The 26,210-nt window shown below is 30.0% G+C and overlaps 2 protein-coding genes across 4 annotated transcripts in view; both read right to left on the bottom strand.

The window, feature by feature from the left end:
* The window catches only part of LOC126745112 (neurogenic locus notch homolog protein 1), a 610,297-nt gene that overhangs the window by 240,679 nt on the left and 343,408 nt on the right, over positions 1-26,210 (bottom strand). The window lies entirely within an intron of this gene.
* The window catches only part of LOC126744981 (epidermal growth factor receptor), a 262,700-nt gene that overhangs the window by 74,072 nt on the left and 162,418 nt on the right, over positions 1-26,210 (bottom strand). The window contains exon 1 of one of the 2 annotated variants that reach the window (XM_050452607.1): positions 11,520-11,765. The exons of the other annotated variant lie outside the window; for it this stretch is intronic. The gene's annotated coding sequence lies outside the window, so the exon portion shown is untranslated. Of the gene's footprint in view, positions 1-11,519; positions 11,766-26,210 lie in introns of those variants that run through there. 2 annotated transcript variants of the gene reach the window in all.

The following is a 26,210-nucleotide window of genomic DNA, read 5'->3' as shown; positions in this document are numbered from 1 at the left end:
ACTTTCCGCATTTGCGACTATAAATATATTTATTCCTTTCAAACCTGTTTATTTATCTAAAAGCTAGTAATTAAACTATTATATTTAAACTATAGGTTTAATCATTTATTTTGTTTGTTTAAGTATGTGCTGGTCAAAACTATTTTTGTTTGTTTAAAAATCTCTCTAGTAGTAATGTAAAATTAGAATACATACGGTATAATATGACATATTACATACATTTTAATCCACTTATAGTGAACTTGCTTACAATGAATACTTACATGTAATAAACAAATGTTAACGTCGCAGTGGATAAACAAGTAAAATCTTCGGACAAGATGTACTCGTTTATAATGGAACCTTGCTTATAGTGGCACGAAAATATCTGTCGCGAACAAAGTTTACCCGGGATTTCTCGGAAACAAAATTCTCTGATGGGATAACAAATAATACTGTATTTCAGCTTAGGCTTGAAACCATTCTATGATTGTTATTCGGACTGTCGTGTTTCTTTTTAAGCTTCACAGTATCCATATTCGAAAGGATCGCAAAAAAATTCAAGCAAAAGAATTTGTAAAATTAATCCCTGAGGATTTTTACATGAAGCTCTGAACTTATTGACCGCTATAAAAAAGGATAACATTATGTTTGAAAAAATATGCAGTGAATCGTTTCAATATATAGAAATGTAACAGCAGACTAGTCGGCTCGTGTTTGACACCTGGCAAATAATGATTGTACAAAGGATGACATATTTAATGCCGACGAAACTGGGATTTTTTTTTTAGTGTTGTCACATAAAACCCAGAAGTTCAAAGGGGCCATGTAGTCGAGGAAAGGTGTCAAAAGAACGTTTCACTGTAATAGTTTGCGCTAATACTTCTGGAATGGAAAAAAGAAACTTACTCATTATAGGTAAGTATAAATATTATGAATGTGCATAATTTTGAATTTGAATTCAATTATTATGCACAACCTTTTACCTTTGCTTTGTCGTTTAATCATGCGGGTTAAAAAATTTCAAGAAAAATCTTCGCAACTTTAAAAATGTTAAGACATTTCCTGTGGATTATACTTCAATTAAAAAAGCTTGGATGACATAATCGAATTTTTTCAGGTTTGGACAAATTAACGGTAACTATTTTAAAAAAATGCAGTGAGGTGATAGCTGCGCCTCTTGCAAAAGTTATGAAATACTCAATGATTAAAAACTCTGTACCCGAACAGTGGAAAGTCGCACAAAAAGCGGTCACGCCAATTTTTAAAAAAAGGTGACGAAAAAAAAGTTATTAGCAGGCAACTATAGGCCGATAAGCCTAGTACCGATTGTTTGCAAAATTATGGAGTCCGTTGTTCGAGATGAAGTGCAAACAATCTTTACTGAACCCAATATCCAACACGGATTTGTAAGAGGTCTCTCTACGATTACTAACCTGCTTCAATGCCTTAACCAGTGGATAACAGCCTTAGACAAAAATCAACCAATAGATGTCATCTACCTCGACTTTGGTAAGGCATTTGATAGAGTTCCCACGAAACGATTGTTACGTAAGCTAGAACATCTTGGCATTAGAGAAAAATTGTTAAATTGGATTGCAGACTTTTTAAAAAATAGAAAGTTTAGTGTGAGAGTGAGGTGCACCATGTCAAAATTCTATCCAGTATCCAGCGGAGTCCCTCAGGGCTCCGTCCTCGGCCCTCTCCTGTTCCTGGCTTACACGTGTGATTTACCTTCAGAACTAAAATGTTGGGTATCAATGTTTGCTGACGACACAAAAATATATGCAGTTCCCCTAACTTCTCATCAACAATTGCAAACCGATCTGGACACTGTTTGGAAGTGGTGCAGTGAACGGTTACTTCCTCTTAACGCGGACAAGTGTGTGGTGTTACATTTACGAAAAAATAATCCCCAGCTACCCTACCAAATAAATAACATTCAACTTAAAAAAGTTGAATCTTATTGTGATCTCGGAATAAAAGTAATTAAGGATCTCTCTTGGTCCCATATTGCCTCAATTGTAAAACGTGCAAATTCTATGTTGTATCTGATACAAAAAGCTTTTATTAAAATTCCATTTCACAATTTTATGAAGTTGTATACCACGTTTGTCCGGCCTATTATTGAATATGCAGGTCCCTTCTGGTGCGCGACAAAAATTTACATGAATTGTTGCAGCGACGCGCTACACGATCTACGTATGGTTTGCGTATGCCGAGACCTACCTACAGTGAGAGACTTTCAAATGCAAACTTGCTAACTTTTGATAAACGAAAGCTTCGTGGTGATTTAAGTTTCACATTCAGAATCTTATATAATTATTTGAGCTGTGATCTAAACTCTAACTCTAGATCAATAACTCTGATCTAGATCTAACTATTTGAAAGAAATCTGGATATTAGGCTTCGCGGTCACACTTTAAAATAAAAAAAAAACAGATGTATAAAACAAAAACACGTCAAATGTTTTTGCCTAATAGAGTGTTTGAAGTTTGGAATTCGTTACCCGTAGATGTCATAACTGCTCCTACTGTAAAATGTTTTAAGAATCGTTTGGATAAATTGGACATGTTTAGTGTTTAAATTTAAAAGCTGAGATTTGAAGATTTATTGAAATATATTGTAATGCCTACTTAGTTCATAGAGCTATACAGAATGTAAATTCTTGGCTTTTATCTAATAAAATAATAATAATAATAATAATAATAATAATAATAATAATAATAATAATAATAATAATAATAATAATAATAATAATAATAATAATTTTGAAGAATATTTAAAAAAGTAGGACGAAGAGCTAACTAAAGCAAATCGAGAAATTTTATTGGTAGTGAATCATTACTTGGCTTATACAGATATTAGACTTCGTTTTATATATTCCACCTAATGTAACATCAGTGGTGGAGTAAATGGACCAGGTATATATGAAGTTTAAAAAAATACAAAAAACAAATGTTGATTAAAATAGTGCAAACTATAAAAAATACTACTGACATCCAAAAAACCATTACAATTCTGGAAGTTATAAGTAATGGTTTTGACTTTTGTTTGGTCAAGACTTAATTTATTAAGTCTTACATGGAATGAAGTTTCTAAGCAAACAATCCGTAACTGTTTTAGACATTCTGAAATAGTAAAAACCACAGCCACTTTTACTCACGAAATTATATCACGATCCATAAGATAACCTCCCACTATCCTTGTTAGTTAGAAAAAACAAACTAATGGTTTTAAAAGATTTTGAGGATTTTGTTGACCTAGATAATAAGATTATTGCTTGAGAAGAATTCCCTACTATACTTACCTATATATAAATATTAGGAAAATGTTAAGGATAATAAAGTTGATAATACGGTTGAAGAAACCGAGATAATCATAAAAGAGGGTCTTATTTGCGTACAAACTCTACAATAGTATTTTTAACAGCAATGTGCAAAGTAAAATAATCGACTTTTTAAAAAAATAAGATTTTAATACATGTAAACGGATTTCTCTTTAATAATAACAAAGTCTTTTTATTTAGTTGTTTATATATAATTTATTTTGCTTCTTAAGATGAACACTCGGGTATAAGGAACTCTACCTTTTGGTCCCCTCAAGGCCAGTTTAAGCCGATCATACTGAAGGTTTGTTTTACAAAATTTAATTACATTACAACTAGCATTTTAATCATCATTAAAATGTGCACCTTTCTTCCTGTTGGGGAATAATCAAATATTTATTGCAAATCCTCTCACTTGGACTTATCGTTGGACCATCTCTCGATATCTTTTTTCAGCTACTTTTGTACTATAAAGTAGAGCTGATAAAATTCTGATAGAGACAGCTATACGAAAACAGCTTCTTTGAGCAAACAAAAGATAAAAGTTGATAAATAATAATTTGGTTTTATATACTTAAAATTCTTTTTTACCATGAAAACTCATTAAAAAAGTATACCAAATTGGTTCAAAGATAAATATATGTTATAAGGAAAATAATGGATTATAAATGAATCTCAGAGGTTTGGTAATTGAGTATTTATTTAAAAGAGTGACGTTAAATTTATTTTTTAATATTAAAATAATGTAATTAAAAAATAATAATATAAATAATAAATACAGTAATTTATTGTTTTTTTATTGTGTAATTTCTTGGTATTTATTGGTATCCCACCTAAAGTAAAAAAAAATTAGTTACCTAGGTATTTAAAGAATGTAGTACTTAACTCTATGATATAATAGTAACCTAATTGACCTTAATAAAGTGAGATTAAATATAAGATGTAATATGTATAATTTTACCATTTTAAAGTGGAAAATATATTCCCTAATTAATGATTCATGATTTTTAGTTCTTAAAATTACATTAAGTAGCCAAATAATATACAAGAGTATTACTTATATAAGAAATCTTGATAACATTTATTTATAGAATAGGACAAATTGAGATTACGATTTTTATACATTATTTAATATATAAACCTCTTTCCGCATAAGTTCCGACATATAAATAATAAATACATTTTATATAGTTAACTTGTAATATTTTGTTTTTTTTATAAATCATTCTCATTACTTTACTTGATAGCTTATTGGGGGGTATAAATTAATCAAAATTATATCAATTTAATTAATGTAAGATAAAATTCGAAAAAGCCTCAAACTAAAATTGGCCCTAATTTTCTAAACTTTAATACTTGAGTCTTGTAAATTTGTAAAAAGAAGAAGTAAGGAAAATAAAATATATCAGATCAGTTTAGTATGTTGATAGGGATAGGATTTATTTTATTGCTACGGTCGAGTCAAAAAATACATCATTGCCTGACCCCAGTCCCCTAAAGTATGTGTATGTACTATACTCTAACAAAACCATCAAAATTTCTTAATTTTTTTAGTAAAGTTTTAGATTACTGTGATAGGTTACTGATATAAATAACACTGACTGCTAAAGTAAGCTAAAACTCAACCTTTATTGAAAACTCTGAAAGTTAAAAAAGCAAGGCTAACAGCATTTTTAGTACATAATGCGAAACTAATTTCATGCTTCTGAATCTTCTACCGCTTAATATAAATTTTTTTTTCAAAAACCTTTATTTTTTTCCCGTTTCAGACAATTTAGCCTTGCAGCGATGCAGCACTTATATGAACCATAATTTAAAAAATCTGACATGTTCGATAACGGCTCAAATTTCTCACGTAAACGCATCTTGGACCGGACCCGTGCTCATTTTTTATTACTTGTATTCTTCGTTCGGCCACACGCAAGGTCTGCTACACAGGCGTGCTGCTTAAAAAAACCAAAATAAAAAAAATATACAGAAAAGAGAACTACTACAATAAACTGTCGTTACACAGACAGCAGCGAAAGAGAAAATCATATCAGATCGGCGCCTTTTTCACTTTTTCCTTGCACCTTTGAAATCTGAGCGCCGTAATTCTTCAACTTTTCAAGGAAGGCGTAGCGGTATAGGCCATAAAATCCGCGATCGACGACATGCCGCTCTAATTTTAATTTAAATTAGTTATTGTTCTTTCCGTTTTAAACACTGTGTATCGGATGATCCCATCATATCATCAGAGGACATGAACGGATTTTTAATTAGGTTTGGTAATGACAGTTATCATCACAAATCTGTAATAGGGGATAAATATAACTGTTTTTGTGAATATTAAGGTGCTGTTAAGTGTGTGTGTTAACTGACAGCTGGTGTTTTTTTTTATTTTAAAAAGTAACTGTTGATTATCTTGATGAATATGATCAGTTTTAATAACATATTCCTTCTTATAACATAACAAACCGCACAAAATACAAACTGTAACTTTTAAATGATATTATTTGACGATATGTTCATAAAAATCTTATGTAATTATTTATGAAATTATCTGCCTTTTTTTATTGACATAATGATTACATATAAATTTATAAAAACTCAAACTGCGTTTGTAACCTATTTGTAATATTTTAGGTAAATACGGATTTTATCAAAAATTCTATGTTAGATAAACTGTGTGCGTCTCTTTGAGTTTTAACGGATTGATAACGCATATATGTAATTGGCTTTTAACCGTGTTAATATGTTTTTAATTTAAATTTTTACCCAAACTTTAAATATGTAAGTACTTACGGTGTGTACATATCTTTTAATTACTTAAATTTGAAGTTATTTACTTATATTATATTAAAGTTGATTTACTGCTTAATATACTTAAAATAAAATATAAGCAGATAGCTTTAAATTATCTTACCATTTCTTAAGCATTATCAGTAAAATAAGTAACAATATCTTATTCTATTATCATTATTATTTAATTACTTTCGCAACTTTAAGCTGAACTTTAAATAAAAACACCTATAAAGTTGCTAATTTTAAAATGTAAACCTATTTGATTAAAAAAAAAATATTTTGATTGGTAGAATTTGCTCTATCTAGAGATATATTTATAAAATATACGCATAACTTAAATGGGTATTTATGTCAAAAAACCTACATTTGTTATTTACGTAATTTTAGATTAAGTTTTTAGCCTTATAACAATTATTTGATAAGTTTTGGATTATTTTCACTTTTAAAATTAATTTTGCTGTTAAATAGAAATAAACACAGAGCTTTTAAATATAAAAGTCATGTTTCTATGTCTAATATAAGAATTACTTTTTAAAGTAAATTTTTAAATATAGTTTTTTGATTTAAGCTTTTATTTATATATATTTTTTTAATTTTAAATATTTATTTGATACATTGTTTTAAGATATCTTGTATTTTCAAAATAAACTGGTAATCATTTTTGCATTTTGTTATATATTTGTGTAGATTTAGATAATATGTATGTATAATTTATTGAATTTTATGTTGAAACGTATATTTCTATTTTATAAATAAATTAATATTTTAGAGAATATTTGTAAATAAAAAAGGTTAAACCAATACCTTTATGATAATCTCTTTTACATTATATTAGTAGAAAATATGTTAATACTTAACTAAATATTCCTTAATATCGAAGTTCTAAATGAGCTATAAAACGTCACTTATCTATTAGTAGGCGTTTGCTAACCGAGCATTTTTCTGTTACTTCCTACACTATAAGATATATGAATGTTAGTGTGATGAAATTGTGTTAAAAGTCGACGTATTATTTATATGTATGTCATTAACAATTACGGATTAACGTTTTTCACTTTTAGAGTGTGATTTTGATAAAAATCATTATGCGCTTTTGTCCAAGAAGGAATTACTTCTCAAAAATATATATTCAGAGAGTTTGATCTTACTCATTATATCATTAGTGCTAATACAAATTTATCTGGGAATTTTTTTAGGAGGCTTAAAGCAAATTCAGTAGATATCTATCTCGGTATCATTTAATTGTTGTATCAAGAATTTTGCCTGCTAACTAAAACTAATTTTTAATTAGCTCAATTTAGAAAATAATTTAATACAAGTATAACTACAAAAAGTCTTGTATAATCTACTGTGTCCTTCCTTTGAATATTGTCTGTTATTAAAAACTGCTCTTTTTTTCTATGTCTTTATTTACTGGGATCAGATACTCGATGCTTTCGTATTATCAGCACCATTTCGTTCTATTCTTTCCTTTTTTTCACACGCCAAAAATATCTTTTATTTTACTATGTATTTAAACTATATGTATAGAAATAGTCTCCAGTCTCAAACTATTAATATTTATTAAAGCATGCAAAAAATATGAGGCTGAATCCAGGGAGGCATTTTACTAGGCAGTCCTAGTAGATGATCTTTGAGTATAGGTGACAAACAAAATAATTTACAGCCTTGGCTGCACAGCCTTTGTAATAGAACTTAAAAAGAGACAAATATATAAATAATGTCTTAAAGACAATAAACGCCATCATTATTGCTTTTACAAGAAAATAGGCTCCAAGTACTGGAAAGCCCAAATTTCGATGAAATAATAATAACTATCTTTTTAGAAGTGTGTCAAAAAAATTTTATTGAAACTTCGAAGTTAAGTTTTATTCTTCAAACAGGTTTAATAACATTACTTTATTAGGACAAATGATAAACTATACAAAAAAAAATTCTACCTAAAAAACATATATTTCCTGAAGGTTTCACATCTGTTAAAAAATATGAAGTCAAATAAGAAACACAGCATCTTATTTGACCCACGCGTATTTTTTGGGCGTAGGTTTTTCGGCGTACGATAGGTACATTTGTACTTTCTTTACTCCGTATTTTTTTATGCCTTTAAAAGCCATGTCACCCACATCGTATCGGCTTTAATGAGTGTAAAATCTCCAAAAAACCTTTTAAAAATCCTCCGCAAGACATTTATTTTATTGTTAACGAAATCACATTTTATTTTAGATTGTAAAATTTTTTATTTCTTTATAAAGTTTTTGGCATTTTCTGCGTAATCTCGTAGGTTCTATTGGTTGAGTGGTATAAAATATGTATATATAGTCTTTAAAGGCAAAATGAAGATGTAACAAAATCAAACATTATAATATGTAATATAAAAAATAATAAAAATTTCCTTCCTAAAAGATTTGGAAAAAATGTATTATATATTTATAATTTATATTACAATAATGTAGAGCCTCTACTAAAAAAATTAATAATATGAAATTTGATTTACTTTGCTGGTAATCATGAAATATTATACTTTCTAATTTTTGTCAAAATTTTTCACCATATGCTCTATTTTATTTTACTTGATTTTATTTATACTATATTATACTTGCATCCAGCCATTTTTAATATACAGGGTGGTCATTTTAAAACGAAACAGAGCCTATTTTGGGTCCCTCAGAACATTTGCGAAAAAATCCTCGGACCCGTCAATTTTTGATTCAAGGGGGAAACATTTTTTTGCTAGTTTCGCCCCCCTGAGGGCAAAGCCCTAGCGGGGGTGACAAGGGCCCCCAAATGGAACGGGGGGTCGAGTGATACCTTATTTTGAAGGTATTTTTATGTGGATTATAACCCTAAGGTTTTAAATCGTTACTATTTACCTAGTCGATACAGGGGCTAATAAAACTTACAAACAATTTTCAAAAATATAATTTTAAATAAAGGGCTTAAAGATAAAATCAATCAAGTAAATGTTTAAAATGTTGGCCTTCGACTTCCATACAATAATACAGGTTTTGTTCAAACCTTTCCCGTACATTTTGCAAAATTTCTGAGGTAATTTGACGACATTCATCAATTATTCTTTGTCGCAAATGGTCTAGCGATGTTGGCTGACTAGCATAAATTTTAGTGTTTAAATGGCCCCATAAAAAAAATCTAACGGGCTTAAGTCCGGGGAACGAGGAGGCCATTCAATAGCTCCTCTTCTTCCAATCCATTATACTGGAAACGTTTGGTCCAAATATTGACGAACCCTTGCAGCATAGTGGGGTGGCGCCCCATCTTGCTGAAATACTAGACGATTTTTCAAGTACTCGTTATTTTCTAATATATACACTAATGCTGGATGAATTGTATTTTCTAATAACTCCAGGTACATCTCTCCTGTTAAATTGCCAGGTAAAAAAAGGGGCCTACGATATGTTTACCAAAAATGCCAGCCCAAACATTTAATTTTTCAGGATGTTGTGTATGCACCTCACGAAATATTCTGGGATTTGAATCAGCCCAATAGTGATAGTACCGTTTAGGAAAAAGGAGCATTCGTCAGAAAAACATACATTAAATAGAAAGTGTGGATCATTGGCGGCTTGTTCGGATATAGTTTCACAAAATTGTACTCGCCTATCAAAATCGTCTTCGTTTAGTTCTTGTACGAAATGCATTTTGTACGGATGAAACTTGTTTTTTTTTTTAATATCTTCTGAATGCTGCTTCTCTTAATACCAGACACGATTGATAACATCCTTGTGCTCAGTGTAGGATCTTGCACAATATGGCCTAAAATAGCTACTTCTGAAGCTTCATTCACCACTGAATTATCCATTTCGCGCTTTTTATGAGCCACAGACCCCAGTTTCCCTAAATTTTTGAACCAATTCCAAAATGTACTTGCGATGGACCTGTCGATTAGGGTGTTGTAGTGTGTTAAAGAGCTGGGCTATTAGCATTTTCATTGTTCGCAAAGAAAAGAAAAATTGTTTCAACTCTTTCAGCAAGTGAATAAACCATTATCACACTCAATGTTGTAACTAACTAACTTTAAAGAGCAATTTGTTTGACACACTATGATCTGACAGCAGTAATTGACAACCACTATTAAACTTCAAAATGTTGCTATAATCAGTCTCAACAATAACCAAGAGTTCTCTTGCAGAATTGGCATAGATACCTAGGGGTATTAAAAAAAAACAACAGAAAGTACGGTTTACAATGTAGGAGAACAAATTTTTTTGTATTTATTTAACTGCTAAATTTACTAGCATTTTTTTTCATAAAAAATGTTACAGGTTTTTGTAGGCAAATAGTAACGATTTAAAACTTTAGGGTTATAATCCACATAAACGATACGACCCCCCGGTCCATTTAAAATTTTGGAGGCCCTTGTCACCTCCGCTAGGGCTTGGCCCTCAGGGGGGCGAGGGGTTGACGGGTCCGAGGATTTTTTCGCAAATGTTCTGAGGGACCCAAAATAGGCTCTGTTTCCTGTATGGTATGTTATAGTTAGGTCAGAATAATTTTATTGTTTTAATGCTTAATTTTTCAGGCTCAAATGTTTGTTTTTATTTATTGTTCTGCTATATTACATTTCAAGATCTTATTTTGCAATTTTTTTTTTACATTACGGTACATTATTATATATATAAATACTTTACCTGTTGGTACAAAGAATCTAAAAATAGCTGGTAAAGATCTGCTCAAGAAGAAAGATAGAACTTAATTCCCAGAAAGAAACGACATTATTAGTCGTTTATAGAACATAATAGGGGCACGATTAGAATAAGTTAAATAAATAAAAAAGTAAAATATTGAATTTATAAAAACTGAAAGAATACAATGTATATAGAAAAAAATGATACAAGTTAAAAGTAAATAAAAAATAATTATTAGGGAATCCAAGTACAAGATTGCTTAAATGAAGTGTATGATTTAAGTCTTTAACAGAGAAATGCTAAGAAGGCTAATGCAAATTAGAATGCCAAAGTTTTAACTTTTTAGTTTAACGTTTTTTTAGTTAAGGTTTATCTTGTTATTTTAACGTGTTTTTAATATAATTAAATTTGACCTAATAATCAGTTGCAGTTGGCCTTTTAATATTTTAAATTAAATATTTATTTTTAAATATAATTATAATTTTAATCCGTTGGCCTTTTTTTGTGTTTAAGTCTATTGTTATGATCATATTTTAAATTCTCTTATTATATATTAGCCATTAGGAATTAGTGTTGTAATTTTAGTATTAAAATGTGTTTCAATAAAATTAATAATTCGAAATCTCATGGATATTTAGTTTATGCATTTGAGTGATAATGTCTTAAAAGGCCAAAATAATAAATAAAATTATAAAAAATTATTTATTTCTGTACAAAAATTAAACCACTCAAGTGTCACCCAGTATATATTACATAACAACCAACATCCTACTTTCTAACCTCACCTTTAAAAACGTAAACAACACCCACCCAGGCACTTGCGGCCAAATGTCACGAGATTCTTATTAATATTTCACTAAAGTGTCCCACGGGTTATCACAAACTCTCGAAATAATATCCCGATAATTTCACGGACTTTTTCGCTCAATCAACCCCCTGTTTCACGCCCGTCAAATCGCGTATTTTAAAAACAAAAACGTTGATTCGCCTACGCGCATGTTCGACTTACGGGTACCGCTAGTTAGTTTCTCGATGGTACCTAAGAAATGGTACGACAGAGAAGCTGGTAAGATTGGTTCGTGCCGTCAGACTAGCGACAGGTAGGTTTTGGGATAATATTCTTGATGATATTGGATGCAAGTAATATAGTATGTTGGGTCTCAATGGAATTAAGAAATAAGAAAAACCTATTTTGTTTTCTTATTAAGTGTAATAACATATGTTATTAAAGTCATTTATAAACATGACTTTATAGGTAATAGTTTTTATAAGCTACAAAATATTATAGTTGTTAAACATTGAATTTATATTTGTAATTTATCTGCATAATAAGTTCAATTACTAAATAACTATGCTTAATTTATATGATATGATAATTTATCTTTAACGAATCAACATTTAAATGAGGAAAAAAGAATAAATTTGTGAAAAAATTGTATTGCATTAAAAGAAGAAAAGAGAAAATCAGAAAGTGAAGTAAGCGGGAAGATGCGACAAATGACAACCAAAAAGAGAAGAAATATTTTTAAAATATTAGTATGAAATGTGGTGAAAAAATAAAGATAAAAATGTTCATTATTACATATTAGAAATTCATTATTAAATCTTAATGAAAGTAGTAACCGTTGCAAAAATGGTGGTTATAAAATAAAGGAATAAGGGAGAAAAAAACTAATAAGAGAGGTACTAAATAAAGACAAACTAAGGATGAAAGTTATTGTCAAAAGGTAAACTGAATAGAGAGAAGAGAGTAAGTAATAAAAATAAACAGGATCATAAAGATCTAGAAACTAAGTATGGCAATTAAAGTATTGAATAAATAAATGTTGTTTATTTCCATAAATAATATATTTGTCTAATAGGTAATTAAATTTCTTTTTCTAGGCATTTTTTGAAATTGTGATAGTATTAAACTTATTTTACATCAAGTTTACCAAACAAATTTTAAAATCTCTAAAGAAAAAGATTTAAATTGGTAATACCTAACTACTAAGTTTACCTTATAACAAATATGTTTAAAAAATTATGATAAAACCATAATAGTTCACTCCGGAGGTAGTAAGATTAAAAGTGTTAAAACATGCTTATTTTGCCTTGGCTGCTTTTTACTCACGGAATCGCTAGTGATTCTTTTGTGTAAGAATAATATAAAAGACAATCTAACAAAAAAACCCTATTTTAATAATTTTTAAATCTACACTCAATTCAGAACAGTTATAAGAGGAAACGTGTAATCTCAGTAAAACTACTGTTATGCAGGCATAATAAACTGAAACATATATGTCATATATATAGATGATATGTATTTTCATTTAAGAGGTCTTCTAATCAACGATTATATCCGTTTTAATTAAGTATAAAAGTAAAAGCTACTATTTATTTAACTCCTATTTAATATTAATTAATAAAGCTACTATAATAATTTAGTAATCATGTACCTTCCAAATAAAAAATTCAAGATAACATGATAATTGAAATTTAACCCTAAGTTCATTGAATTATGGTTAAAAATAGAATAATACGTTTTAAGGATGATAATTTCCTAATTCGCATTACATAAGAAATTATACTCGCACTTGATTAAACTTGTACTTTGAGAAATCAACTATCGAGAAATGTTCAGTCATCAATTATAATTTCATATGAATCCATCTCTGTTCTCTGAAAATAACACTAAAGCTGAAAAACAAATTCTTTTGCACATGAAGTTTGCTAAATGGCCTTCTCCTTGCTCAATATACTCTTGAAGCTTTTTGTGGAAATTCTCCATAACCCATCAACGGAAATATTAGTAAATTCTTAAAATAATTTTCCTTTTAAGGCCCTGAATGGTTCTTGCTTTAAAAATGAAGACTTTTTGATTTAGGTAACCCTACAAGAATGAATCGAAAGTCGTTAGATCGGGCGACCTTGCAGGCCAGTTCTACCTCCTCGTCTTGAAGTAACGTGTGTTGGAAACAATTTTTCCAAATAGTTTAAGGCCGTTTTTATAGTGTGTGAAGTCGCACCATCTTGCTGAAACCACGATTGACTGTTCTGTGAAAAACTGTTTAATTACTGACTCACAAACTGGTTAATCATATTGGTATAATGCTTGGAATTGACCGTAATAATGTTATCATTCTCGTCTTCAAAAAAGTGGAGACAGGTTATTTCCATGGATACACACCATACTGTTACCTTCGGGCTATATAAAGGTTGGTAGTTGAGCTCCTACGGATTTTCTGAAATTCACTAATGGAAATTTTGTTTGTTGGTGTAGCTAAATAAATGGAAGTGCGCCTCATCAGACATGCATAAATTGTGAACATCGATCTCATTCTCAAGGAAAGTTTCAGCAACACGTAGACGATTTGAGATGTTAATTGATTTTAGTGCTTTAATTCGCTTTGACGCAATCGATATTGATATTGATAGCTGAACCTATGTATTTAAATTTACATACCCATTCTTTTCTAGCATAAGCCGAAGGAACTTTGAAATCTGACCAATAAGGAAATAAATTGACCACGTTGCATTATCTAGATTTGAGCCCATATGACTTAAGATAGCTTACTTGTTAAAGATTGAGACATAAAGAAATTTAGGTCTATGCTACAAGTTGCCTACATATTTTGTTTAAAAAAAGTTAATAAAAAAAAATCTCATGATAATTTAATTCATGAATAAAATCCCAGTGGCAGTAAAAGTCAACCGCATTTCAGCCAGTATTCTTCTATAAGGTAGACCGCCACGACTACATGTATATGCATATATACCGCGTGCTGTGATGTAAACAATAACATGCAAGGCATATTATTTATAAGGCTTCAGACAATAAGAAAAAAAACTGGAGAATGGACTTAATAAATCATTTTTAATAATTAAAATGAAAGCATACGTTTATATATGGGCTAATAAATTTGGGTTTACCAAATTTTATTTCAGTTGAATTTTATCGTTTAATGTTTTAACCATTTTAGCGCTAATATTTTCCAAAAGCACATCAAGTAAGATATAAGGTGCAGAGTAACATAGATTATAGAATAGTATTAAATTTTAGGCCAAAATTTTGCAATATAGTTAATCTTCATTGTGATTTTCATACCGTAATAAATTATAGAATTAAGAAGTAGTATTGCCACCAAGATCCTAAATATATGATCCCTATGTCGCTTAATTTTTTTTAAATAACTTGTTGAAAGGCAAATTTACGGATAAAAAAAATTATAACTAACTTAAGTATAAATCATCAAGAATGTCATTAACCATTATTATGTAATAATTCAATAATTAATAAAAATCAAGTCAAAAGTATTAGACGTTCCTAGAAGACCTTAAAGTTTTTCCGTTTAAACACTCTATTTTTTTTAAAAACTAAATCTTGGCTGCCTTGACTAAACCGTTCCAGCAGTAAATATCTTCCAAAAGCACGTTAGCATCATCGCCTCAAATCAAAACAAGACCAAAAGCACTATGTCTATGCCAATACAAAGAGGCGCAGACTATAATCGAAACAATAGAAATACCAAAGGCACAATCTCACAAAAGAATTGCGACTTCAGCTTAAACCAGAGATATTATCACGCAAACCGAAGCTTAAGGCCTATCTCTGAAAATTTATTGGGTAAAAATTACAATCCTCGACTCTCGCCGTTTTAACGAAGGCTTTAGGAAGATCGGATAAGTTATGTTGCTGAGTTTTTCTGTATTGGATTAGTTTGCAAGATATGAGCAGTAATTATAGATTATACAAAATTTAAGTATGTGCAAAATAGAGTAATGTAATAATATGAACCACCTTTAAAGCTTTTTAAGTTTATTAGTAGACTATCTGTTTTTAGTTTGATGGTTGAATTTACTTGAAGCGCCATGCTGAGCGAAACTGGACATCACCGGCCATTTTGTTAAAAGCTAATAAAAAATTCGCGAATCGCAGATTGCCTCGATCCGGAGACCGTTACTCTAAAGTAAAATTTTTCGCAGAGATTGTCAGCGCGATAATTTTTTATGATTTGGCATACCGGACTTGAAATGGACCTGCTTTATGTCAGATTTTTTCGCGAGATTGGAGTCATGCCGAGCGGTTTGTGACTTTAATAGCCTCTTTATTTATTTTTATTTTTTAAATGTATGTATAGTGTATTTGATTTATCTGATTTGTTTCAAATGGATATTAAAATTGATTTTTAAATTAATGAACTAGGGTTTTTTAAAAGCAACCTTTAAGCTAAAACGGTAACTATCACTTATAAGAACTTTACTTCGTAAAATGGTTACATTAATGCAACGTCTTAATTTTCGTGACGTTATGTGTAAAATAGCAAATTTAATTTTAGAAAGGATTATATAAACAACGATAAAATGTATGCGATTCTGTTCTACTTCAATTACCAAAAGCCAACTTAAAATATATTGTTGGATCTAAAATGTACTTTAAAAAAAATTATCATAAATATTGTACCGGTAAAAATATTAACCAAACCAGTCAATATCATCAAGCGATCAATATCAAAAAATAACTTCAGCTTTCTACCCCCAAAGCTCGTCTCGATACGAGCAAATGGAGGCCCTTTCATGATACCGCCTCGGTATATATCGCGATCCTCTCAGTCACGAGGTTCACGACGACTACGAAGATTGTATCCGAGTCTACTGATATCACTTTGCAGTTTACACGAAGTTATTTTCTGCGAAAAAATAAGCACGAGTTTCATGATATATGGAGTTCATGCACCTTAGATGTAACTAATAATCAGCCGACTATTATGAAAATACTATGAATTTAGGAAAAAAATTAATTTGGTTCATCTCATATTCTCTGATGCAAAAATGTATAATGTTGCATTTAAATAAATTTTCGTAAAATAATAGTTAATTTTTTCGAGAGAAGAAAAAATGTTAACCTCTATGTTAATTTTTTTAACATGTTTTAAACCTTTTTTGCTCCTTTCTTTCATAGTTGTTGAAATAGTAGCAAAACTATTCTAGGTTTTAGTAAAGTAGAATCTTTAGAGCGAAAATGCTACATAGTGGATCTTTTGTTTGACTATTTACAGCTTGTCTGGCCCTGTGATCTGCAAATGTGTGCACATGGGGTATCGCAGATCAGCAACCTAGGTCTAGTGATTTTTTAAATTTTAATTTCTAAAATTTAAGAGGTTAAATCAGAGCAGGAAAATTATCCTAATTTACATCTATATGAAGTTATAAAAAGCTAATCCAAAAAAATTTTATCTATTTTACGAAATGTATCATTACACTGTTGATTATCTATCACTTAATTCTCATAAAATCTCTCTGTCTGGTAAAATATATATGTTATCGACAACTTTAGCTTTATCACTAAGTAAGTATGATTCTCATTCTATTCTTCTTGATTCTCACTTCTCTTTATTCTTATTTTTAAATAGCCTTTTTAAAATACTTGTTGTTTCCATGGTTTCTTGTAAATAGTAATAAAAAAAATTATTATAATTCTGCATTCTACATCAGGAAGATAATCATACAAACAATGTTTAAAAACAACGCTCGCCATTGCAGAGATTTGTATAAAGATGCAGCACTTCTCACAACAGCTTCCATTTACATTGTACAATGTGATTTGTGTTAAGCATAATTTCACATATCCCACATACCAGAAAACTTAACTTTTTATTGACCATTTTACTGACCATTTTAATCACTCAATGTTGTTGTATGTGGTGCCATCTAGTGGTAATGGGAAAAAGCATGGGAAAATAGATATCATATTCGTGTTCCTCATCCCAAATAATAAGAGTATGCCAAATTTTAGGTTAATTTATCTAGTGGATTCCAAAATATTTCAATAAATGTTTGGTAAAAAATTAGTTTTAACACCCTGTAGAACGAAAACCAATAACATTTTGCTAAGCGATATTGAGCTCAAACGGTTTATTTTCATGTCAGGTATCCTACATTAACCTATGTCCAATTAATTACGGGACACCCTGTAGAAAATAGCATTTATGCACTAGTAACTAACATATTAAATTGCTATACGTTAAAAATCTTGAAACATACCTTGTAGTATCTGTTTCCATTTTGTTTTCCATTTGTTTCCGGATTGTTTTCGCACCTATTCCAATATCATTGTTGATAGAGGTTCTAATCACGTCGTTAGACTTAAGAAGCATCTTCTGTTTTGTAGATGATACTACATTAATAGTATAAGGTAACGCATATCTTACTATAACGGAACAAGGTTTTAAAACATGAAAATACACGGTAATATCTGAAACTTAAAATTAAAAATGAAACTAAAATTATCACTATAAAATAGAATACTTAAATTAGCTTTAAAGGATTCCGCAAATAATTATGCATTCAAAATAAAAAAAAATACTGTATTCAAATTCAATAAAAGGTAAATTTCTAGCGGAAGTTGCTAAGGCATTTAAAAACTGGACCCCATAGGAGCATATAAGCCTTTGGTATGGTAAGAACTCGAAGATGCTCGAAATAGGAGTTACAGCAGTCATAGCACTTGTGGAATATTTACGTACAACGACGCTGTAGTCCAAATATTTTGGGCCTGTGCTAAATAACCCCAGTTTTATAGACCGTATATTATTAAGCAATGGAAATGTCCAACATCTAAATATCTTAAATATACAGGGTTATTCATAGAAGATTATGCCTAAACTACAACGTAAAAATAATAAGAAAAATTTGTGGATTTTCAGAGGCGTTCCAGGAGTATCTTTAAAATGATTGTCATGACATTTTAAAGTGCAAAAATATATCAGTTATGTTATTTTTATATAGAAGGACCCGAATATTATTAGATTTTTGGATTCTAGATTTTAAATAAAGGTGGGTTTTATTAAAGTTTAATTAGCCTTAACATTAAAGTTTTCACGTTTTCTCTTTTTTTACCATATTTGCACTGAGGACCACCCAATTATTAAATTTTACATTTAATTTGTAAAAAAGTTACTATTTTATTATTTACTAAGGCAATAAGTTGCTTAATTTAAATTGAACACTTTGTATTTTTTGTATCACCAATAAACGTGAGATTGAATTCTTTTTCGAATACCCATTTTTCTATGCCTAAACTGTCCCGTTTTTATAAAAATAGCAATATTTAAAATACGGCTTTTTTAAACTCAAAATTAAATATTTCACAGTAGACGATAATAAAATGACATAATATCTATTATTTCCTTGAAATTTTTTTATTGTTTTATTATTTTTTTGTGTACAAAAGTAACTGATTTAAGGCGGGTAATCAAGTTTAAGTTTAAATAGTTATGGCTTTTGATATTATTTAAATTGGGCGATTAAAATTATTGATTACAGAATGCAGCATAATAAATTAGAGATAAGTAAAATTTAAGACCGTGACGTTAAAACTCAACTCGACTCAACTGACCATTAAGAAAAGTAAAAAATTGTAAAAAAATATTTTCAAAATGATGACCATCTAATTAAAAACTCTTAATCAAAATTTACAGCGACTTTGGATGGCATTTGTGGAATTATAATTTGAAAAGCTTTTCTTTCATATTTTCCGCTATGGTCGGAGATATCTCAAAATTTTTCACATATTCTTATAAGAAAAAATCCGGCGCTGTCAAATCCGGGGATCTTGGAGGCTACTCCATAGGACTACCCCTTCCTATCCATTGGTTGGGAAAAAAAATGTGCATTAAAAAATGTGGATTAATTACAAAGCTACCCATTAATCCTCCTCATAAATTAACAGACCAATTATATTGATTGTGGCTAAATGCATGCGGATTGAAATTGGAGTAATGATGAAAATTATGTCTGTTAAAAGAGCCATTATTGTAAAAAATGCATTCATTGGTAAATAGAACATTATTAAGAAAATCGTTATAATCTGCAACCTCATCCAAGATCCACTTATAAAATTCAACTCTTCTGATAAAATAAGTGTATCAATGGTAAATGCAGTGGTATCATGTGGTAACTGTGGTTCTAAAGTTTCGTCCCCATCCGAATCAGTCGCCATCATGCGTTGGAACAGTGAGCAGCGTGCGTTTGTCGTGGAGGCTTACTTTTTAAACAGACGTTTTGCAATAGCAACCCAGCGCGTCTTTTGTAATCGCTTTAACGTAGCCTAAATCCATTGTTACATGGGTGACTAAGTTTAGATAAACCGGATATATCACATGACTAAAAACTGTGGTCTCTTGGCCCATCAGATCACTTTAAAGCATTCAAGCAGTAAGACCTTCAATCTTGCAATCTCTAAGGCGCTCTGCGCATAAGCAATGGTTTGCCTTTGGACTTTCGGATCGTTCAGTGAGGCAAATTTTGCGCGATGACGTACTGTTAAATATAAATAAAATAATAAATTAATACTTTAATTTATACTTTATCTAATACTTTAATACTTTATTTTATTTATCTGGATTAAACGAAATTTGAATGGACGGATGAGTAATAACAGGAAGGAAAAAGGAGAGTAAAGGTATGGGAAGTGAAGGTTAAAAAATGGGTACAAGGGAACTAATGGAAGGAGGGAGACATACTATAGACTATAGAGGTGACGGCTCAGGGGATCTTCTCAAAGGGAAGCCGACTAGCACTAACCACTTTGGTAGAGTGGCGTGGATTCAACAAGAGTTCAATAAAATATAAGCGCCACCTATTTTATCCCAGATGGATAAGAAAATCCCGATGGCCAAGAAAACAGGAAATTACTAAAAGCACTATACCTATAAACCTAAAAGAAAATCTCACAAGGAAGAACAGACAGGGAGATTTATAAATACAATTTATTATATTGACCCTTAATATTATGTACAAGTGTTATGGTGTAATTAATAAATTAATAATAAAATAAATATTAACCCTTTACTTTGGCTATTAAATTACAGCTTTAGTGTGAGAGCAACTGAAAACTCCTGGGCTCACACCAAAAATCCCTTGTCTAACTTAGAAAGTTAGGTTATCTTTCAAAAATCAAAATAAACATAAAAGAAAAGCTTTAGTTCTGAGATACATTCAAGTGAATCTATATTAAAAGAAAAGTTAATAATCAAACTTATTACATTAAAAACAAGTTATGTTACCCTTCCTGAATATAGTGTCTATATCAAGGGTAAAATCTCTATTCTGTTGTTTGGGGCTAAAAGTACTTTCGAAATATACTATTTCAATAAAATTACTAATATGCACCTTGTTATTATGAAACTATTTAAAACAACAGTGTAGTAGTGAAATCTAATAATGAGAGTGAGAACAATGTAATTTTGAGGTTAGTATTTAGTATAATATACTACATTAAAGTTAATAAATGTTGATAGGACTTTGGTTTACTGGTTAGGTGGTTTACTGACTGCATGATTCACTATACATCACAAATATTGATCAAATCTGGCTCCAAAAGAGCTGCATGATTTAGATGGAGGACCTGGGTGGATCGGTTTAACAGTGAATGTCAATGTAGATGTTGTGGACGTTATTGGAGTAGATGAGTGGAGATTTCTACCCCTTATAATAGTGGATAAAAATCATACCGGGGAGAAAAAAAAGCCTGAAAATGAAAAAATACCCAGATTGAGGAATCGCCAATAGAGTAAGTAGATATAAGCAATGAGGGTTAAACTTAACGGTATGCTTGAGTCTACTTATATAAAATTACATGTGTAATATGTAGAGTATCATAAACCAAGATGCCAAATGAAAATATTAGGACTTACCAATGAAATTGGCCTTTTCTCGGGAACACAAAAATTGACACTTAAACAAAGAACCTTGAAAAAGTTGGGATTTAACTACACCACTTATAATCCTGCACTATTGCAGTATGGCATTTAGTATCCACAAACTAAAATACCCAAAAGGTGAGTTTTCAACTTTTCATTGGAGTAAAACCGGCAAAAATATCAAGAAACAACCTTCTTCAAAGGCTTGTTCTTCAAGACTCCTAGAGGTCAAAGATTTTCGCGCCAGAAATGGTTTTAGTAGGGATAAAGGAGAATGAGCTGGGATCTTATTGGCTTGGATATGACTTAACTTTAGCACCTGAATAACTTAGAAATTAAAGTTCTATTCTTAAAGTTCTATAATCCAGCTATGCTTTCGTTAAAATTTTGGATTCATTTTATTTTCTTATTCTTTATGTATCTGAAGAAAATAAACTGTAACACTACATTTCCAATAATACAAATTGGCGATTTTGATTTAAGCAGATGCGTCAACAAACAGAACATGCGCTACTGAGCTGACACAAATCCGCGATCCTATGCAATTTCCTCAAACAGAATTGTTGGTCCCTGGTTCTTTGAAGAAAAAGAGGTTACAGTAAATTCAGACCGATATGTGACTATGTTGGAATTTTTTTTTTCTCACACGACTTGACGAATTAGACTTAGGGGACATTTGGTTTTAACAGGACAGAGCAACGGCTTACACTTCGAAGGCATCGACGGGTATGTTAAGGGAGCACTTTCTGAGGCTCCTTATCTTAATAAGAATTTGGCCCCTTGCGATTTTTGTTTTGATTTTTTTTAAATCCCTCCTGTCAACAGTGCAATGACGCTACAAGAACTAAAGACCAACATAAAGGCAGAAATTGGCAACAGACCCGCTGCTACGGTGGCAAGGGTGAAACGCTAGAAATTGCCTTATTCAATATATCGAAAATGAGGGTCGGCATAGATATGATTTTTAAACTGTGTAAAACAAAACTCCTATTCTAAAAAAAATATTTCATAAAATGTGTTTTTATTGTATTTTAAAATAAGAAAGTTATGTTGCCGCACCCTGTATTTTATAGGGATAAAAAGAATTTCAATCAAGTACCCTAAAACCACTTGCTTGATTGATGTTATGATTTTCCCCAATTTGGCTTTGGCTGATATAAAGTTTTTCGGCTACTTCAGCAATAACGGCCAATCATCATTTTCATTTTCCTTTTTGGTTTTTCATGGGTCCGTCTTATACTCAACACTTTCAGTTTCTTTAAAATAGGTCAACAGTCTTTTAAAATTGGCCTTTTTTGGATGATTTCCATTGGAAAACCGTTTATTGTAGATGCGATATACCCCGTATTTTGGAGACATTCACCCTGAGTAAACATCATGTCAATTCGTGCTGCTCTAGGATAAACTGTTATTTTGCTAATATTGTATTTTATTGCCTTGTAAGAACTGTAATAATTTAAACTTAATTTTTGAACGACCCGAATAAAATAGAAACTTTTTTATAAATAAAATGTAAAATTTAATAACTAAGTGCTCAATGTAATATAGTATAATAAGAGCTAACTATTACTAACTTATAAACATATTAACAAAATTTATCATTGAAATTGGATCCGTGTGTTCACAAAACACAAAATATTTTGAAAACTTTAATATTTAGGCTGGCTGAATAAAAACTTTCTTTATTTACGATGTGGAATCCAAAAATTAAATAATATGCAGGGTATTCTATTTATAAAAACATAACTTTTATATGTTTATGCACTTTGAAACATCTAGTATATCATACAAATAATTGTAAAAGATACTTCTAGAACACTTATAATATTCAAAAATTTTTAATTTTTTTTTCAACCTGTCGTTTAGCCGAAATATCCATGTGGTATGTATAAACCCTGTATAAACTTAGGTATAGAACTAGATAAGTTATGAATAAGAAAAATAAATTTAATTAATTGTGTTGAAGATTTAGAGTAACATTTAAAAATTTTACAAGCTCATCTAAGGTCTGCGGTTGAAATTACATATCAGGTTAGTTAATCAGAGAATAATTTAGTTTTTTTCGTTTTTAAAAACAGAGAATAAAATTTGAAGATATGATATTACTACTACAAACTGCATATTCTCTATATTATCTCAAGCAAAAAATAGGGGTAAGGCGTTATGGGGATCTTATCAAAAAGAAGTTTGATCTGATAAAACTGGGTGTCAATTAGAAATATGCCATTGAATTGGTTACGATAATAATATTTTTCCTCTACTTTGTTTTCTGTGAAATAATTTCATTTATATGGTAAAAAGTTATACATTTAAAGATATTCATTAAACTTCTCTATTTTTATATATATTTTTAAAATCAATTAAGGTATTAAATTTTGGATTTATTTAAAATAAAGTTTATATTTATTATCTCTTAAGAACTACTTATATTTTTAATATTTAGTCTTTCGATTCGCTTACTTATACAAGGATCCTCTATTCACATGGCTCTTAGTAGGCGACACCAACAAGCAATTACTAAGAAAACTTTAGCAAAAATTGCGTCTAAATAATTGCATTTTATCTTGCCTAATCAATTACCTACCCGTTAAATGAGCCAAGATAATTTTACGCAATAGTAACGACATGCTTTATAAAATTTTAAAATTAGCCATAATAAATAACGGACTGAATTATTGCATTAAATATTAATTATCACCGTTTCACATTCCTCATCTTAAAAAAACGTGTTCTCCATAATGAAGAAAAGAATAATAATATTTTTCCAAACAATAAGTGCTGACATCGAAAAAATCCTCGCTTGCCTTTTCAGACGACAAGAAACGGGTTTCCGAGTGTCAAAGTTTAAATTCTAATGTTTATGGCCCCTTGTAAATGCGGTAACCTGAGAAACGAGATTTTTGATCGTAAATTTGTATACGGGGGTTCTTAAAAATCTTGACATCAGCTTTGGGAAATAATGTTTAATATTAGGTAAGCTTAAACTTACCTTTATGTTCGTTATTCTTTTCTGGGCTGAATGTAAGCTTCAATTCAAGAAGGATATGTAGCATACAGGTCCATCCTTTTTCTGCTTAATAGGTCTCTTAGTAGGCAGCTAATTAATGCTAAAAACTTACTTTAAGATTAGGATTATTGTTTAAAAAAAACAAATATATATAAATAATGTGAGTCTGTAACTTAAACGTTTTTAAGATAAATAAAATACAATTTTTATATTTAATATGAATTATAAAATCCGACATGTTGCGGACAGAATAAAAGGTTTTTTGACATAAACTCAAACCCCAAGTTTAAAAATTGGTAACTTATACCAATTTTTAAACTTTTTATCTATCTTTAAAACTTTTGATCCCCTGATGATGGACACCGCTGTATCTGAAACATGTCGGAAATTATAAAGCAGAATTATGTTAATTCAATAATTTAAAAAAAGTTTTAATTATCTAGGATATATAACGAAATAAACTTGAGCATTCCATCGTTTAAAACCGTTAAAATAGATGACCTTGGAATAAAAGACAGCCGAATTAAAAAAAAAATATTTCTACCTTTATATGATTTTAGAACCCATTAATTTGTTTTTTACAAAGTTTCATAAAATCATCGGACACAAAATACTTTTTTTATTTGTTAAAATATTTAAAATATGGTCTTTTCCTTCATATTTATTTTAAATTTATATATTTTTGACTATTATAACTCTCCAGCATTTTATTTTTTTTTATCTGGACACCATAAAAGGTTAATCCAGATTTAAGAAGGCACTTTCAATAGTCTTGAAATATATAGTCAGTCAATAGTCAGTTTGTAATGATATGTTGTGTTATGTGATATATATCTTAGGTATCTAATTAACAGAAAAAAAAGAAAAAAAAGTTATGGCGTTTTCAGAATTATCAGTAGACCTATAATTCTTTAGGAACTTTAGTGTTTACACACTAAAATCTGTACCTCAGAGCCAAAGTATCTTAAGTCACAATTTGGCATTATCACGCCAAATTTTTAAATGTTAAGTCATCTATACATGGCAATTTTTTACCACTTGATAGCATTTTCCGTTACAGAGTTAGAAATTTTCAAACTAAATTAAGTCCACAGTTTAACAAAGGCCAAATCCAATTAAGTCTACTTAAAATAGTTTTCCTTTTAGAAAATATCAATCCACATTATATTAAGTGCCTTAAAATTCTTTAGCTTAACAAAGTTGGCAACCATGCACTATGTTAAGTTATATACAAGTTGTAAACAGTTCTATTCAGCCAGTTAAAGTGTACGCACTGTTTTTAAATTTGCTCCTTAAATAGCTTGGCCAGTGTGTAAAAAATCAATTCTAGAACCCTAAAAATGCTATCAAAGTGTGTTCCAGAGAAAGTTTTAGAGTAGAAAATGCAAGGTTTTGGTAAGTATGATTTTTTTTAGTATCTATAATACAATAAAATAAAATTTAGGCCAAAATTATATTAACAAATGTACTAAATAACGTATTATATTAATTCTGCTAGTTTCCTAAAAAGAAATATGAATAAAAAGTAACAATACGCACGTACTAAAAGCCTCATTTTAATTTATTATTAAGTAAGTTGGCACTATCCTTTTTACTGACTTAAAATTGTTTATAGAGTTTTATAGGGTACATTTTTACTTTTAAGGAAATGCAGGACAGGCCAAAACTTGCAGTGAAACTACTGATTTGAACTCAAGCACACATCTCGTGAGAGTCGAATCTCACCATGACTCCATATCAACTAAAATAACTCCCAGTCAAAATGTCAGATCGAGAAAGTCAAAAAT

This window comes from Anthonomus grandis, chromosome 1, assembly GCF_022605725.1.
Source record: "Anthonomus grandis grandis chromosome 1, icAntGran1.3, whole genome shotgun sequence".
NCBI classification, from domain to species: domain Eukaryota; kingdom Metazoa; phylum Arthropoda; class Insecta; order Coleoptera; family Curculionidae; genus Anthonomus; species Anthonomus grandis.
Note: the sequence above shows the minus strand (reverse complement) of the source record. Positions and strands in the feature narration are given on the sequence as shown.